We start from the raw sequence: 19,185 nt of genomic DNA, 5'->3' as shown, positions 1-19,185 counted from the left end.
AAAAACTATCGCTACCATTAATGCAACTTCCTAAGAAAAATATTCTTTTAGATTTTGACATTGTGCTCTTATTTGGGAAAATTTGCATGCAACCCCTAATCAGAAACAAAATTTTGCATGCAGTCTCCATTGATAAAAATTTTTATTTTCACTCCTCAGTCAAATATAGTGGATACTAATTTATCTAACTACCCCTGATATTTTTAGGTATAAAAAGTAAAAAATAAGTATATTTATTCTTAAATTCGGTACATCAAACTATAATTTAATATATTTTCTATCAAATTGAGCATGAGTTTTTTTCCACCTCAATTGAATGTAAAATATACTAGATTTTTTTTTAAATGATGCTCAATTGGATGAAAAATATACTAGATTTTATTTAAATGATACTGAATTTAGGAAAATTATAGTAAGTAGGGAAAAAGTCGTACTTAATTTGATAGAAAATATACTAGATTCTAATTTAAAGTGTTGAATTTAATAGGAATTATACTCATTTTTAGACTTTTGTACTTAAAAAATATGAGTGACAATTTTGATAGAAAATATACTCGATTCTAATTTAAAGTGATAAATTTAAGAGTAATTATACTCATTTTTATATTTTTTATACCTAAAAAAATCTGAGGGGTAATTAGAAAGTCGTGCTCAATTTGATTGAAAATATACTCGACTCTAATTTAAAGTGCTAAATTTAATCGGAATTATACAAATTTTTAGACTTTTTGTAGCTAAAAAATATGAGGGACGATTTTAATAGAAAATATACTCGATTTTAGTTTAAAGTATTGAATTTAAGAGAAATTATATTTATTTTTGGACTTTTTGTACCTAAAATAATTTGAGGGATAATTAGGTAATGATATTTACATGAAGAAGTTGAAGTAAATAAGTGGAACCAAAGTTTTGTGAGCATGAATATTATATGTAAAATTAACATTGTGATTAAGAATTTTTTTTTCATGTAAATTATTTCATAGAGCAATAATGAAAAATAAGAAAATAATAAGAAAATTCATAATAAAAAAAAATTCATAAAAAAATCCATTTAACCACGAAAAAATTCATTATAAATCTATAATAAAATTAGTAAATTAATTTGTTAAGTTCACGAATTTTCGTTGCTAAATGTATCCGTTGCAATGTCGCCACGAATTCTGCGACGACCGCGAATAATCCTATGTTTAGGGTTGCCGTGTGCGAAGGTAGGCTGGGTGGCAAGGGTTTTGTTGCCGTGTCCGAAGGAAGGCCGGTGCGAAGGGTTTCTCTCCGGTGGTTGTAGATCCGGCGGCTCGGGTGCTAAGGAAGGTTGGGTGCCAAGGGTATTTCTCTTTCTCTCTCTTCGGTGGTTGTAGATCCGGCGGCTCGGGTGCGAAGGAAGGTTGGATGGGAAGGGTATTTCTCTTTCTCTCTCCGGTGATTGTAGATCCGACGGCTGGGCCGCCGGATCTATGACCTAGAGGCCAGATCTCTCGCTCCGGTGTCTGGTAGAGCTCCGGCGTGCTAGAGGGCAGATCCGGCGGTCTACCTTTCGCAGCTTGGTCCAGCCGAGCAGATCCAGCAGCCCAGCCGCCGGATGTGTGGCCTGCGCAGCCCTATGTGGCCGTGCAGATCCGGCGGGCCACTGGATCTGCCGTGTGCAGCCTGGTCCAGCCGGGGAGATCTGGCGGCCTGGTCTTCGTAGCCCTATGGGGTGCGGTCCCTGCCCGTTCCGTTGTGCGATGGGCCGTTACCGTGCACGTTCCGGTGTGCGATGGGCCGCTGCCCTTGCGCGGCCAGGCCGCACGTGCCCCTGCACGGCCTGGCCCTGCTATTTTGTTGCGAGTATACTGTTTTTTTTTTTTGTTTTGATTTTGACAGTTCATTGTTTTTACAGGTTCCTTATGTAGAGGATCCAAATACTCCGGAAGAAACGTTTTTGTAAGTTTTTCAGGTTTTCTTCTATCTATTTATAAATGACTTTCCTTCTTTTCAAGGCAACGACTGGACTCCTCATGCTGATTTGGTGCAGTAGATTTTGATAAAAGTAGGTCTGCAGTCATTAATTAGTGATTAACATATATAATTATCATAATTAACTAATTAATTAATTAGTTGAGAAAATTGTGTGTGTACTTACATTGGGAAAAGATAAACCAAGAAAGAGATGATGTTGCCCGTAATAATAGGGAGCATTTAAAAGAAATCCATGATAAAAGAAATAAAGAAAATATTGAAAACCAAGATTAAGTGGATGATTCGTATTTAATTAATTACCTAGTATTCCAAATAGAATGAGTAAAATACGTCCTATATCAGGGTCCATCTTGATGCTTGCGAGCTATCGAATTAGAAGAGCAATTAAGGGGGAAAATGATGCAAAAAGATTGTTTAAAAGGAAGTAGAAAAGCAAAACTTATGAATTTGTGTTTTCTTGTGTTTCCATCAATGGTCTTTTCCATTGAGTATAGAGGCATTTTGTTATGAGTTATTTGCTAAATTTAAGAATTTTGTTAACTCTTTAACAAACTAAAGTAAAAGAGTGATTTAATTAGGATGCGTTTGGTTTGCTAGATTAATTAATTTATTAAACTGTTAATTACAACAGATTATAAGCCTCAAAGGATTACTTGTATATGTATGGCAGTTGGAAAAAAGTTGACTGTGAATTTAGAAAGTGAGTGGATATAATGGATTAAGAAAGTAATTAGAAATATGAAAAAGAAAATGTTCATATAAAGATCTTAAATTGTTTTGTGAAAATTCTTTATGAATTTACTTTGGCTCAAAATTTCGATGACATAATATAAGGGGTTGGTTATCAATAGTATTAACTCTCCCAGAAACATGGGAATTTGTAACTAATCAAATTTTAATTAACGATTGAATGAAGTTATTAGATAATGACGGGTTGTTGTTAGATAACGTTTGAACATGGGAATTTTATTTTATTTTTAATTTTCTACTATATTATTAGTGACTGAGTTTTAAAATTGGTCCCTAATATGATGATGTTATTCACACTAAATTGTATTGATAAAATATTATCAAGCAATCATAATGCTTTCAATGAACCAAAATATCATATTTTCATAAACATATAACCCCAATATTTGGTTAAGTTTCCAGACAAACTATCAAGGAATAGATATCATCTACATCCTAAACAACTCATGATCTTTAAAAAGTTTTAATACGCTTGGAAATGGATAATCCCAGATTGGTTCATCATCATCTTCAGTAAGCTGTATGCGTCCCAATTATTTTGGATTGGCTACATATTTTGTATGCCTCCATTAAACTCTGTGTGCCTAGAATGTATAAATAATACCTTAAGAATGAAAATAACAACAATTTGATACTTTGTCATATTAAAGCATTACAAACCATTAGTATTTATCAAAATTGTGTTACAGCCAAAACAACAAATATTTTTCCTTGCACTATGTAAGAAAATCAAAAGGAGCATGTCTTGGATTCTTTAGTTAATAATTATATCTTACTCTAAATAAAATTGTATAGTAATATTTCTATCCTAAATATTCTCCTTCCTAGCCCTTGATATGGCATGGTTCCAACAATGACAATGTGACAATCTCTTAGGAAACTGCTAAGCAAAAAACAACAATAAAAGAATGATAAAGCAGGGGAGTCAACAAGGGTGAGATAAAAAAAATGATAAAGTGCAACTTTAACATAAAAAAAATTTAGACAGATGCATGCGAAATCTATACCCACTAGATTGAACATCTATTTAAATGTTAAAATCAAATAGCAATTTGGTTGCAACATATTGAAATAAATAATTTGCATAAATTATTGATAATAAATGTTGGAAAAAATCAATAAATATTAGAAATAATAATTAATTCAGCATGAAGAGCATTTGAATTGGTTTAATCTTTAATGTTTATTGTTTAGGTGAATTAAAAAATTTAAAAAATGATGAAGTATTTGATTTTGCATTTAAATATTTTTGCATGGCATAATTTTTAATGAGATAATTAAGAGCAAATATAGATATGACACCTATATACATATATATCTTAAAAACTTCTAAAGATTTTCATATTTTGAAATTTTAACTAATAGTAGTTTCAAATGCCAACTTCCATCTAACTATTTTAAAATATTATTTTAATATATAGAGTTGTTTGCATATCACATGGGTTAAAATCTACTGTGTAAGAACCTGAAAAATTTAATTAAAAATTGCACAATGGTTTGAATTCTAGTTCTAAACTATATATTACATCTCACATAATAATAAATATAACACTGCAATATCACATACAACTGCTACAATTATAACTATCATCGAATGAGCATGGATTGACATACAATGTCCAACACAAATACAGTTGTGAATGACATCACGTGCACACATTGAGCCAATGTGTGATTAAGGAGAGAAATTGATATAACTACTAATTGTCCTGAAACCATCTACAATTGCTAACAACTATAACTATCATCGAATGAGGATGGTTTGACGTGCAATGTCCCACACAAATACAATAGCGAATGACATCACGTGCACACATGTAGCCAATGTGTGGTCAAGGAGAGAAATTGATATAACTACTAATTGTCCTGGAACCATCTCATAGGTTCAAGGTCTTATTGCCATAGTCATTATCTAGAAGTGACTCATCGTTCACAAGTAAATTATTCAATGTTATTTACATTATGGCCCATGTTCATCATATCCTAATCTGAGAATGAGTTTAACTTTCTATCATCGTAAAAGTGTGCCAACATTAATGATAATAAAAAGACTTATTCATTTCATATGTCAAAAACAATTAGATCATACTGTATTATTGTCTATCAATCCAATGAAATGATATCTACTTATAAAATTGTGCATCTGTGTTTCAGGAATCAGCTTTTATGTAATACATAAAGCATAAGGAAAATTTAAAATCTATCCTAGTAAACTAGAGTGGTCAAATTAACAATGAGCGCCACTTGTAGGAATGAATTTGCATAGAGAATCTACATTCCCTGCCTCACCTAGCCATGTGACAATCCCGCATCACATAGATGAGATCATGAGAAGTAGAAACTAAATTACTCTAAAGAAGCATTGGTACTCTTAAAAAAAAATAAGAAAACTTCTATTGATAAAAATATTATAACATGGAAAAAGAAAAACTTGGATAACTTGACTCTCTTTTAGTTTTTATTTTTCCTTGTTTTAATATTTTTACCAATGCTTCTTTAGTGTAATATAGTTCAATAGTTTCAATAACTAATGCAGGTTGCTAGTTTTTTTTTAATCTAATATTTGTTTTGACAATCAATAATTGATCACGATTTGGTTTCGACAATTATTTGTTTTGTTTATTCATTATGATAATAATTAGTTGGTTTATAAAGAAGAGCACCATTGATTGAAATTGCCTTTTCTAACCAGCGAGTACAAACACTTAGTTTGGTCTTTTCTTTTTGAGTTGTTGTGGATATATTTATCTATTAAAAAATGAGAAAGTTTATGGTGGTCTCAAATTTTTACTAATCTTTATGATAAGTCAATTAACACGATGAGGGGAGCTCATTATGTATGCACTGTGGCTATATCTGTTGAATCTTTGATTGCTTGAATCTTGATCAGATAACCACTTGTTTGCTGTACTCTCTTCTCTTTTCTAGGTTTTTACTGCAAATTGTGCCACTTTTTGTCCTCCTTGCTTGTATGGTTTTTCTTTTGTGTTGCAAGTGACTAGAAATTGAGTCATGGAAATACATTAATGATAAGACATAACCATCATTATTTTTCACTTATCCAGAATTCAATATTAATTCAATGGAGCCCCCACGGGTTGGCGTAGTTATTCCAATAGGTCTTGGTGTCAATTCTCAACGGGTGCAAAATGCCTCGCAGCGTGCTTGATCTCCTCCATGCAAAGGGGTCGCTGTGCTAGGGCAAATGTCCCCTGTGATTTACCCTTTCCAGAAAGTGTGGGTGCGCCTTGTAGGGGCCCCTAAGGTGGCAGTTTGACCTTTGCTCCAATATTAATTTAATGGAAATTCTCATCTTGCTTATCTATCTTTCTTGAAGAAGTAAAGGCTCTCTGATTCATTTTGTCCAGCTTATTCATACAGACATGCGTGAACAATCATTTTCTACTCTTCCAACCGAATTTTAGTATTGCTATGCTATATAGACTATTGGTTGCATTTATTAATTATGTTATTTACTATTCATCTTTTCCCCTTCATATCTGTGTATGACATTTGCACTTTGAGTGGACATCCGACATTCCTGTATTGGCCATGTAAAAATTCTAGAAACAACTTTGTTGGGTACTTGGATCCACACCCATATTGTATATTCGTTGGCAAGTGTTAAATAATAATTTATAAGCATACTCTGCTGATACTCCACTATTAAGGTACACTATACTTAGTTACTTAGGTGTTGAGTTTTTTTTTTTGAGGTCAGAATTAGTGGTTATAGAACTCTAGATATGTACTTTGTAGTTTTACACCATACTCTGATTCAAATTGTACACTTTGCAGTGAACACTTTTTTAGGTTAATGATCTGTATGCCACATTGTAACCTTAACTAATGAAGTAGTTCCTTGTCTTAATCTTATTTCTCCATTAGAGGAGGCTTTGTTTTTTTTTTTTTAAATTTTTGTTCTCATATATCAACCATCAATTGCAGAAAATTTAACCAAATTTCAAATCTACACAAAACCCACCTCTAAAGTTTCATTCAGTCGATAATTACAATATAACTTTTCTTATTTTTTTTTCATAACCATTTTGCTATTGTTTAGTGATGATAGAGTTTCTTATTTCTCACAAGGACTCTGATAAGATAATATTTGAGTGTTTGCAAAAGGAATTTGATGCTGCATGCTTCTCAAACTGGAGGTATTCTTCTGATGACTTTGCACAATGGTTCAGTGTTTGGTTTCTTACATGTCTGCTTGTTTCAAGTCTTTACAGGTATATGTGATTCTAATATTTGATAAAAAAGATTCATATTCTTGTTTTGATAACTGTACTGTGTAAGTTATGGAGCCTTTGCACTTGCATTCGCCTATTTGAAGCAACTACAAATGTGGTAACGATTGCAATAATATGCAAATATTCTTGCAGTTGCATTAATAACCATTTTCTTGGCATTTACACATAGGATAGCTAAATTTCAGTAAAAAATGTCAATGGTGTTTGCTTTATCTCGGTGTTCAAATATTGAATCTTTTCTATGTGCATCCGTATACTCAGAATCCTTGATTTCCTTCTTGTTCTTCCATGTTAATACACGTGTTGGATACTTGTACATTAAAAAAGAATCACAAATGCTTTGAGATTCCATGGATAGACTCTAATGATCTAGAGAATCAATTACAGCTGACATCATCTTCTTACTGATATATATGTTATCTTTGTTTTTGTTCAGAAATATGTACATAATAACTTCCTAACCAGAAAATTTATTTTATTTTATTTTTCATCACACTAAAGCATCTTCGGTGGCCGGCGCAGTGGTAGCTTCGCTTGCACCAGTCGGGATAGTAGTCTCCGTGCCGATCGACTCTAGTCCGCGTGACTCCAGCTCGGCCACTCCTGCAACATTGATTTTCACATCTCGCAATTTCGTTCGATCGGCTACCCTGGCGCGCATCATGACTTCGGCTGCAGAAGAAAAAACAATCAGTTATCGTAAAAATAAAAGATGTAGTGGCGACATACCTAAGCTGCATTGGAGTCGAGTGTGGATCGGACTCAAATCGAAGATGTACATGATACCCTCTAGCAGTAGCTTATGGATGTTGTATTTCTGGCCTATCAGGCTGTCCGCTGCTCGAAGATAGTCCGAGTGACTCTTATAATTACGGAGCTTTGGCTGGGTCGGCACCTCGAGCTGCCATCAGGTCGGGAATTCGAGCCGCTCGGGAAGTCTCATAAAGAAAAAATAATCCTTCCAATATTTATTGAAAGTTGACATTTTATCGAAGAAAACAAGGTCCACTCGGGCTTGAAAGAGAAAGTTCATCGGCTCGGAGAGCTTTGGGTAGTAGAAGTAATGGAAGAGCCGGGGTGTAAGGGGAATGCCGTGCAACTTAAAGAGGATAACTACGTCGCACAGTAGCCTAAAGAAATTGTGTACGAGTTGGTGGAGGGAAATGCGAAAGTATTTACAGACAGCTATGATGAAAGGGTGGATCGGGAATTTGAGACCGCCGGTAAACTGGTCTTGAAAGCAGATACAGTCGTTCGGCGGATTGTGCGGCTGATCGGACGAGGAGGCGAGAATTATTCGGTGGTCGGGAGTGAAATCGTAGGCGCCCGCCAAACTCTCAGCGTCGCCTTGGTCGAACTTGGACTCGGTAGATGTGTACTAGAGCCCAGGGATGGCGACAAGAGCTTGGGAGGAGCTCGCCATCGCAAAAATAGAGAACAAAAACGAAGAACAGAAAGGAAAAAATGAAGAAGATCAAGGAAGGGCAAAGAAAGAACCTTGCAAAGAAGATCGCTGAAGGGACAGAGAATGAAAGAAATTGTCGGAAAGCAAGATTGTCGGAGAGTGTTGGAGCGTCTTCGATGGTGCTCGAGGAGAAAGAAAGCGCAAGAGGAATATCGTGTTGCGAGGGGGGGGGGGGGTTTAAACCCCAGGAAGGATGAACGAGATCATCCGATCGGCGGACGCGAAACCCTAGGCCAATATCTGGTCGTTGAATTCAAAACGCCATGTGTCGCATCAGCGGAGGATATCCGCTTGTCACGTCAAGTGTGTGACGGTAGTAAGTGTGACACGTGGTGTTTACTCACAAGACAACATTTAATGAAGAGCAATTAATGAGCATGAGGGAGCGCTTGGCCATGATGAGCTAGGGTTTGCACAGAATCCAAGAGATACGGATGATGCAAGCCTGGATTATGCTCGGCTAAAACCACACATAGAAAAAACTCCCAAGTGAAGGCAAAAGCCCTTCCCATCGGGCGCGATTGAGTAGATATGTCGAGCGGCACGCTGGGCCATTTTCACCATCGACCTAGGCTGAGCGGCCTGTCGATACTCTTTGTCCAGTCAATCGGACTTGTAACCTCCTTCGATTAGATTTGAATGAGAGACTTGTGATACGACGATAAGAACGAGCCCACCTGTCAGAAGTCAACATTCACGGTGGAGGTCAAAGTCAAGAGTCAAGGACCAACACCATGATAGGCCGATCGAAGCTAGCTCGTCAGAGCTGAGCGGACGTGCATAAGTCCGATCGACGATATCGGAGGTGGCTTGGTCAGCAGACATGTAGAGTCCGATTGGCCATACCCAAGGCGGCTCGGCCAAAGTGTTGTCTACCCCACTTCCAGTGCACCAGGTGTCGAGCGGGCAGAATATGTCAATCAGCGGGCCGACCTCTATAGACAGAGGTCCTATTGTCGAATGAGATGTGCCCCCCAAGGAAGATCGGACCGAGCGGATTGTCACTCGATCGAATACAGACAGACCGGGACCTCCATATCCTTATGGGAGGGCGTGTCGCCGATGCCAAGGATAATCTGCAGGAAGATCGTACGGTCGAAGCTTCCATTGTCATATTAGAGATAAGCTCGGCCTGTTAAGGTATTATGTCAGAGACACTTTATTGACATATATTTTCAGCGATAGCTTTGAGAAGCGTGTACGTGTCAAGGAGTGTGCACGCTCGCCACAGACATTTTATATAAAGGGGGTGTAAGCACTGACGAAGGTACGTGCACATACGCATCTACTATTCACTTGCTGCTTCACTGTTACTCCACTTTCCATTTTCGCTGCCGGTTACTAACTTGAGTGTTGGAGGGCCATCGTCGGTGTTGGGGTTGTAAGGTTGCAAACATAGTCCCATATTGGAAACACATGGGAAAGATCATGGGTTTATAAGAGAAAAAGATATCTCCATTGGTATGAGGCCTTTTGGGGAGAGCCCAAGAGTAAAACCATGAGGGCTTAGGCCCAAAGTGGACAATATCATGCTATTGTGGAGATATCTAAATTTTTTTCGATCCAACAATTGATATCGAGCCCTGACCGCTGTAAGGTTTAACCGCCGATCGACAAGAGCTATGGTGTTATTGAGCCATGTGTGTATATCGAATTTTAACAAAGAAAGTAGGGACTCTTATGTTCTGATCAAGAGGACCGGACACCCAGAAGTCCTAGTACTAGGCAAGGAAGTCGAGTGGCCTGGGTGAAGACCCGTGGGTCGAGGATCGGACATGGGAAGCCTATGGTCCTTTGTTTGAGGGGGGGATTGTTGGAGTTGTAAAGTTGCAAAAATAGTCCCATATTGGAAACACATGGGAAAGATCATGGGCTTATAAGAGAAAAGATATCTCCATTGGTATGAGGCCTTTTGGGGAGAGCCCAAGAGCAAAACCATGAGGGCTTAGGCCCAAAGTGGACAATATCATGTCATTGTGGAGATATCTAATTTTTTTTCGATCCTACAGTCGGGACCCCTTTCTTGGCTCGGCACTAACAACGTCTGTGTTGCGGGTCCGAGCGGAGTCTTCGACGAGTCAACGAGAGCGCCACCTTCCTAGCTCGCCATCCGCCCTACTTCCTGATAGGATCACCTTCAATGACCTACGGTGCCATCGATTCAAGGAAAACAAGAAAGGAACCTAACAACACGCTTGGAGCTGAATAGCCTTTAGCCCCAATATATTAATTAAATAATTGTTTATTTTAAAAAACAATTATTTAGATTGAGATTATTTTAGATCGAGATCGGGGTTGTTCTTTTAGATCCAAATTTGTCAGCTGGAGGCGATTGAAGGAGAAGCATCGCTCCATCTTCTCATCTACTTCCGTGGGCACAAATCCAACTCGAATGATGTTATATCTCATTAATTTGTCATGGAAGTAGGGTTCCTGCCTCGCCCCACCACTTCCCTGTGTGCCGTGTTGGGCTACTTTTCTGAATTAAAACTGACTGTTTCTGACAGGGTATGTCCTTCGACAATTTCTCAAATTATTGTTCGGTTGATTCAGTCGCCTCCTCATTCATGTTGTACTTTGGTCGATTCTCTGTCACGGTATCAAGCTTTTATGAAGTATTTCTCTGGATCTTTGGACGCGTTTTCCCTTTTTCACTTGCAAGAGAAATAGTTGATCACAGACTTGTTTTTTTTAATTATCAATTCATGGAGGATTCCCCTTCTTCTCACTTCTCTTTCTGGTTGCGTGGAAAATTTCTGCGTACTTTTTTTCATCCTTTGTTTAAGAAAACTTATAACCAAAAGGAACTGAAAAAAAAAAACAAAGTGATGATTTTTCTCTCTTTTATGTGCGAGTATCAACATTATGGATGAACGTATTTTTGCAGCTGTACTTTGATGAATTGTTCTTAATGCTTTGTTAAAAACTTTTTCTTTGTGATCTATTTGACTCTGGATAAATAATCTACTCAATGGAGCTTGATATAGATGCGTCATGTTGCATGCATGGATCTGTAATATCATAGTCAATACCCTCAATACCTCTGGGACGGGTGAAGGAGCACCACGGTACACTCATGCATCTGTAATATCGTTGTCTGCTAGGTTGCTCCGTTGCTGTCCATTAGTTCCAGTCTGTAATACACGTGATTGTTGATCCACAGCAGAGATTGTTGCTGCTAGCAACAAGATGAGTTGTTAGATCAAAGAAACCACAGAATATACCCTCCCTGCTGGAATCCTTCGCACTAGACGGATCAAGATGAGATCAAGCAGGAAGATCACTGATCAGAACAAGAATAGAGATCAAGTATTCAAATCCACAGTTAAATAATTTACCTACCTCAAAGATCTAGGGCACAATTTCGTGCGGCGAAGATTGATCGGAGCCGAAGGAAGAGACCTAGGGCACGGGTGCAGAACAGAGGAGGGACAGTGAGCATAGAGGAAGATCTAAGCCCAAATCACAACCTAGGTAAAACACTTACCTTCAAGATCCTGCTAGGGCACAACGCCACAGAAAAAGAGAAATCGGGGAAAGGTTCGGCGGTGAGGCTTGCGGGAAATCAGAAAAGAGCAAGATAGCTCACCCTTGAAGCTCCAAGGATAGATCTACACCGGCGATGCCGAGGAATGTAAGAAAAAGGTCCGGCGAGAAACAAGCGATCAGTCGTGACCTCGACGAGATCAAATCGAGAAGAATGGGCACGACAGAGGATCCACACCGAAGAAACTCATGTGGCAGCCCGCGTCGTACGGCCGGTAATCGCCGGAGATGAGAAGGCAAGGAATGGAGAGAGATCGGAGCGAGAGGAAGATGGACGAGTTCGGCGTTGGGGAAGATAGGAAGAAAATGTCGGTATTTGCAGGGCTTAAGTCAAGTTAATATACGTTTTAATCAATTTAATCCCTAAATTTCCTTCTCAATTAACTCCCAACTAAAAGGTAACCAAAACAAGCTTTCTTCAAATCCACCCGTTTATCCCCTCAAATCTATCATACAAGCTGCAAAAAATTTCTAGAAGATTAATGCAGGGAGGACAGAAACCCAGCTAATATATTGTGGCAAAAGATAATTCGTTCTCTCCAACACCTCTATCAATCTGTCCCTAGACCAACACTGAGGAGGTAAATCACGGAGGCTACTAACCCTGACAATGACTAGTGCATAGGGAGGGTGAGATTTGATCCTAGATCTTATTGTGGTAACACCCCGTGCACTAACATTTAATTAATATATGTGGCAAAAAGGTGATTCGCTCGCCCTAGCGCTCCCGTCAACCATGCCTAGGTCAACACAGAGGAAGTAAATCACGGGTGAAATTTTTTTTTAATTAATATATGAATAATAGAGAGGAAGTATTAACTGAAATAATTGATGTGAAACAATTTAAATATAATTTAGTCGAGTTGACTTCTAAAACGTTATATAAAAATATAATTCTGTATATAAGTCCAAATTTAATGAAATTAAAGAGGAACAAAAATTAATAACAAAACTATTGGAAAAAGATAATAATATTCAAAATGATTTAGAGTTCATTTTAGATAGTGTATTCTAAAAACATTATAGGAATGGTATTTAAGAGTTAAATGATCACATTTAGCCTCTCAAATCATCCTTTGTCGATCAAAATCGATACATTTAGAACTTACCGTATGGTACTCATCAATTTCGATAAAAGTAATATAAATAAGACATTTCACAATCGAATGCAACTTAATACAGGACAACTCTTCTCTCAATAAATTTGTCTTTCACATCTTTTATGTGCATCCAAAAGTTTCTCAACACGCTCTTTTTATGTGCTCGTCATTTTTCCAATTAAAGTCATATATGTGTACGTCATATTTAAAATAAATTATTCAAATATTCATAAATACTTTTCAAGATTTAGGTGATAATAATTTGCTACTAGCTCCTCCGGCATGTAGCTGCTAGCTGGCAACTTCTATAATGTATAATAGTTAGTTGTTAATTTCTATAATGTACAGTAGTTGTTTGTTAACTTCTAAAATAATATTATTATTTTATATTAATTTTGTTTATTGAAGAGTGATAATTTAATTAAAATAATAGTTTAATAAATAAAACAAACTAAGAGAATTTCATGACATCATTATATTTCAATTGAGCATTATCTGATCACTAGCAGGTAGCTGTTACAACATATAGCAGCTGGTTGCTAGTTTCTACAATAATATTATTTTATATTAATTTGCTTATTTGAGAATGATAATCTAGTTAAAATAATATTTAATGAACAAAATAAATTGAGAGAACTTTATGACATCGCTACATTTCAAATATATATTATTTGATCACGATAGATTTATAGAAGCTAGTAGATAGTTCTATAATATGTAATGATTATTTACTAGCATCTATAACAATATCATCTTATGTTAATTTTTGTTTACTAAAAAATGATCAGCTAATTAAAAATCATATTTCAAAGAATAAAATAAACTAAAAGGGCTTTATAACACCCACTATAACATACAACAGTTGGTTGCTAGCTTCTACAATAATATATTTATCTTATGTTGAATTTCTTTATTAGTGAGTGATAGCCTAGTTAAAATAATATTTTAATTAGCAAAACAAACTAAAGGAATATTTACTACATTTCAAATGAATGTTATTTGATCATGATTATAGAAGTTAGTAAGTAGGTGTTATATCTTAGAGATGTTATAAAACAATCGCCTTATGATTGCACTATTTATTGGATAAATAAAAATTCACTATTTGTGTGTACATATTTAATGTATGTGATTGGACCTTAAACTCATTTACTAAATGTCCGTAATACAATTCATAGCATAAGAGGATTTGTGATTGGATCACAACCAGTGAGCATCTTTATATGTATAATTATGAATACATTGAAATTTTCTCTAGTCAACAAATTAATGTATTCGAACACTATTGATTTCGTGAGACTAACAAGAGTTATACTCCTTGATCTAACCAAGTAGTTGCTCCTCACTGCTGAAGACATTGAGATGTTGAGAGGTAAACGTGGATAATAGTTATGATAACTAGTTTACTGGAGTGACATACTATAAGACTTCATATGATTCTTTACATATTTGAATATGTCAATGAAACTCTTACTATAGCTTAAGTATAAATTTCCTTCAACTTAAGGTATTCAAGTCATCTTAGTCATGTAGACTTATATTTTGGCATCCTACGGAAACATCTCCTTGGAGATATGACCTCAGGATGATTGGGTATAAGTCAAAGTGTTTGAATAGCCAACAAAGGATTTACCACTCCTAACGAGGAGATGTACATTTTATGGCCACTTGTCAGGATTCTTACTCAAAGTCATTGATCAAAGTATCACATATTAAGAGTATTATACTCTTAGACACGTATACAAGTAATTTAAATTTGTAAAACGAGAAAGTATTACTTGGGCAAGGTATGACTATATCAGCCTAGTAGGGACAAACACATAAATCATGTCCAAAACTAATTGGATAAAAGAAGAGTGAAAGGAATGAAACATGACTTAGTGTAACTATTAAAAGATTTAGAAATGGTTTTGGAATCAACCATATGAACTTTGATCGATTAGAGGTTATAATGTACTACTATGTGACATTCATGATCGATCCATAATTAATAATTAATTATGGACGACCAACACAGCCGAGAACCTATTGGGTTACATGCACTACGAGTTTATCCGAAGTGTTGGATCGATGAGTTTCACTAGAGGGGGGTGAATAGCGATTTAAAATTATCGTAAGTACGCAGCAGAAAACACGAAAACAGAACAACGCTAACACAAATTATTTTCACTTTTTAGTAAACAAAAATTAACATAAGATGATATTGTTATAGATGCTAGTAAATAATCATTACATATTATAGAACTATCTACTAGCTTCTATAAGTCTATCGTGATCAAATAATATATATTTGAAATGTAGCGATGTCATAAAGTTCTCTCAATTTATTTTGTTCATTAAATATTATTTTAACTAGATTATCATTCTCAAATAACCAAATTAATATAAAATAATATTATTGTAGAAACTAGCAACCAGCTGCTATATGTTGTAACAGCTACCTGCTAGTGATCAGATAATGCTCATTTGAAATATAATGATGTCATGAAATTCTCTTAGTTTGTTTTATTTATTAAACTATTATTTTAATTAAATTATCACTCTTCAATAAACAAAATTAATATAAAATAATAATATTATTTTAGAAGTTAACAAACAACTACTGTACATTATAGAAATTAACAACTAACTATTATACATTATAGAAGTTGCCAGCTAGCAGCTACATGCCGGAGGAGCTAGTAGCAAATTATTACCACCTAAATCTTGAAAAGTATTTATGAATATTTGAATAATTTATTTTAAATATGACGTACACATATATGACTTTAATTGGAAAAATGACGAGCACATAAAAAGAGCGTGTTGAGAAACTTTTGGATGCACATAAAAGATGTGAAAGACAAATTTATTGAGAGAAGAGTTGTTCTGTATTAAGTTGCATTCGATTGTGAAATGTCTTATTTATATTACTTTTATCGAAATTGATGAGTACTGATCCGGTTGTGTATGGGCATGGGAGTAATTAGTTGGTGAAGGAAGGACAGTTTGGTCTTTTTAAGTCCAATTAGGTTTGACTTTAAAGGGAAGCAGGGTTCGGCTTTAAGGGGAGAGGCTTTTTTGGGTTTGGTTGGCCGCCAGGGACAGAGAGGAGGACCACCTCTCTCACTCCCGTGCTCAGCTCATCACCGGCGCCAGGCGCCGCCGCTAGGAGGAACATAGGGGCATGGCTTGCTTCATGTTTCTTTGCAGCCACCTTCTATCGCCGGTTACAACTCCGACGCCTACTGGCATCTATCCTCCTCCCCTCGCTGCTGTCTGCTCCCCTGCGGCCAGCCGCCGTCAGCAGCCTCCACCGCCTTCTTCCGCGGCCACAGCCACAGCGTCGGCTAGTCCTCTAATGCGCGCTCGACGCTGCCGAGTCCTCACTACTGGCTCGAGATTAGCATAGCCTATAGTGACCGCCCGCCTTACCGCACTCGCTTCGCCTCATCACCGCCGCCTCCCGCAGCACTACTTATCTTTGCTTACCTACGCCACTTTGAGCCGATTGGTTTCACCATCGAGCCAATGGGTTTCACTATTCACGCCATTATTGTCGATGAGTTATTATGCTTAGGAGTTGCAGGTATTATCCGCCCACGAGCCGCCTTTGACTCGCTACATTAGATCACGGGCCGCTACGACTCGATCGCGACACCACTAGCTCATCCATCCATCCGAGGGCGCCCGCGGGGTACGTTCTCGCACCTTCTTTGCATTTATTTCAATATTCTATTATCCGGATATTTATGCATTTGTGGATTCGCCGAAGCATCGAGGTACGTAGACCGGGAACCTGGCCGGATCGTGTACACTGATTGCCGTAGGAGGACTCCGACGATCCGTCAACGCAATGACAACTCACCACCGGGTCACGAGGATGCGCCACATTCCACCATGTCACACCCTGTGTTCGCTTTCTCGCCTTCGACAGGATCAAATCGGTGGCGCCGTCGTGGGAACGCCCCGCATCCGAAAGGCAGACAATGGGCGAGGCCGGACGACAGACACGTGACGCTTAAGGGAAGAACTCGACGCCTGGTCGAGATAAGGGCCGCCAAACTCGTGGAGCAAAGAAAAGCATCCGCCGAGCGGGAGCAACAGCAACGTCCGCCGGGGCCGAGCGGAAGCACCTCCACCACCGTCGCATTCCACCGGCCTTATTTCGCACTCGAGCCACGCCACCAAGAGATATAGGATCTTCCTCGATGAAATGCCAAGGCGGGATGACAGGAAGGGAAAGCTGACGGACTCATCTCCCGAGCGGACCAACCGCCAATTTTGGAAGCCATTCTGCGAGATCCTCTGCCTAAGCACTACGTGCCCCTACGATCGGCGAGTATAATGGAACAACGGACCCGGATGATCATTTGGGTAAGTTTGATAATACCGCCACGCTCCACCAATACACCGATGGAGTGAAGTGCCGAGTCTTCCTTACCACGCCTTGGGATCGGCTCGGTTCCGGAGATTGACGGACGGATCCATCACAAGCTTCAAGGACTCCGAACCTTCCTCCACCACTTCGCCATCATCAGAAAACAAGCGTTAGCTTGTTCGCCATCAAGAAGAACCAAAAGAATCGCCGAGCTTACATCCACCGATTCAACCAAGTGGCGATGGACATCCCAACGACCACATCGGAAACGATGATGAACGCCTTCACACAAGGCCTTGTTGATGGGGACTTCTTCGCTCATCCGAAGCCGCCCGAGACTACGATCACATGCTACATCGGCCAACGAATACATAAACGTGGAAGAAGCGCAAGCCCGGAAAAAAGAAGCTCCAACCGAGCGTGCCGAGTGGAAGCAGCACTCCGCTCAAGAACCACCTAGAGGACCAAGGGTCAAGCACCGATCTCCCACACCGATCGCACGAGGTAGCTGCCGCCCGGCCAAAGCCAAAGAAGAGGTGGACCCCAATGTTCCGCAAATTCCACCAAACGGACACGCACAACACGAGGGATTGCAAGCCTTCCTCCAATCCTGCTCCCCGGAGAGCCGAACGACGGTCTCCTCCCTCAACACGAGGCAAAGGACCCGGGAAGCCGACGGACCCGCATAGAGAGGCGACATCACCATACGTCCGATCGGCATAGATCCCCAAGACAGGAGAGTCGCCGGACGTCGGAACGGTCCCGACCATCCACTCGGGAGGAAGAAAACAGAGCAATACTTCCGGGGCGAAATCAACGTTATTGCTGGTGAACTGGAGGAGACTCCAACCGAGCAAGAAAGGCAACGTCCGGCATCCAGATCCATACGGTCGGCCAAGAGCGGGCAAGTGGACCTGAAATCACTTTCGGGCCCGGAGACTTGAAGGAGTAGAAGTACCCGACGCTACCGCTCATTAAAGCGGTAATAGCAAATTACACCATTCATCGCATATTTGTTGACACAGGAGCTCGGTCAACATACTATTCAAGAAGGCGCTCGATCACCAGAATCGATCGAGCCGAGCCGCCCAACGACGACCCCGCCTACTTCAAGTTTACGGCAATGAAGTTCACCGCCTGACAAATCCGGCCACCTCACCGGGAGAAGAGCCAGAGGACCAGACAACAACTGTGGTGGTCGACTCTCCTCATCCTACAACGCCATTTTGGGACGGCCGCGATTCCGAGCTATTGTCTCAACCTTCCACCAAGATAAAATTTCCGGAGGACAAAGTCGAGAAGTGCGGGAGATCAACTAGCAATGGCTATATATAGAGACGATCCGAAGCGTGCTTCTTCCGCCTAAGGTCCCCAATCGAGGTACACGCCATAACCGAGAAACCTCCTGCTTTAATTTATGATGAAAAGGAGGAAGTTCAGATCCATCCGACCCGATCGGAGGCCACCACTTTCATCGCCTCAGATCTAGAGGAAAAACAGAAGAAGAAGCTGATCCAATGCCTCCAGCAAAATCATGATGTCTTTGTTTGGTCGACACACGAGTTGCCCGGAATTTCGCCTAGCCTAGCGCAACATGAGTTGCATGTCCGACCTGACGCTCGGCCAGTAAAGCAGAAAAAAAGAGATTTTAGCGCCGAGCAGAATGCCATAATCCGGGCGGAAGTAGAGAAACTTCTGGAGGCCGGCCACATACGCGAGGCGATCAGTGGGGAATGGATATTGTAGGTC

The 19,185-nt window shown here is 38.9% G+C and overlaps 1 protein-coding gene across 11 annotated transcripts in view; it reads left to right on the top strand.

Moving 5' to 3' along the window:
- The first annotated feature begins 1,141 nt into the window (after window positions 1-1,141).
- LOC121992238 (O-fucosyltransferase 23-like) overlaps window positions 1,142-19,185 on the top strand; it is a 33,731-nt gene continuing 15,687 nt past the window's right edge. For 2 of the 11 annotated variants that reach the window (XM_042546521.1, XM_042546458.1), the window contains exons 1-2: window positions 1,142-1,325; window positions 1,880-1,923. The gene's annotated coding sequence lies outside the window, so the exon portion shown is untranslated. Of the gene's footprint in view, window positions 1,399-1,879; window positions 1,937-6,772; window positions 6,945-19,185 lie in introns of those variants that run through there. The other 9 variants (XM_042546556.1, XM_042546504.1, XM_042546531.1 and 6 more) reach the window with 8 other exon arrangements.

This window comes from Zingiber officinale, chromosome 1B (genome assembly GCF_018446385.1).
Source record: "Zingiber officinale cultivar Zhangliang chromosome 1B, Zo_v1.1, whole genome shotgun sequence".
Lineage (NCBI taxonomy): Eukaryota > Viridiplantae > Streptophyta > Magnoliopsida > Zingiberales > Zingiberaceae > Zingiber > Zingiber officinale.
Note: the sequence above shows the minus strand (reverse complement) of the source record. Positions and strands in the feature narration are given on the sequence as shown.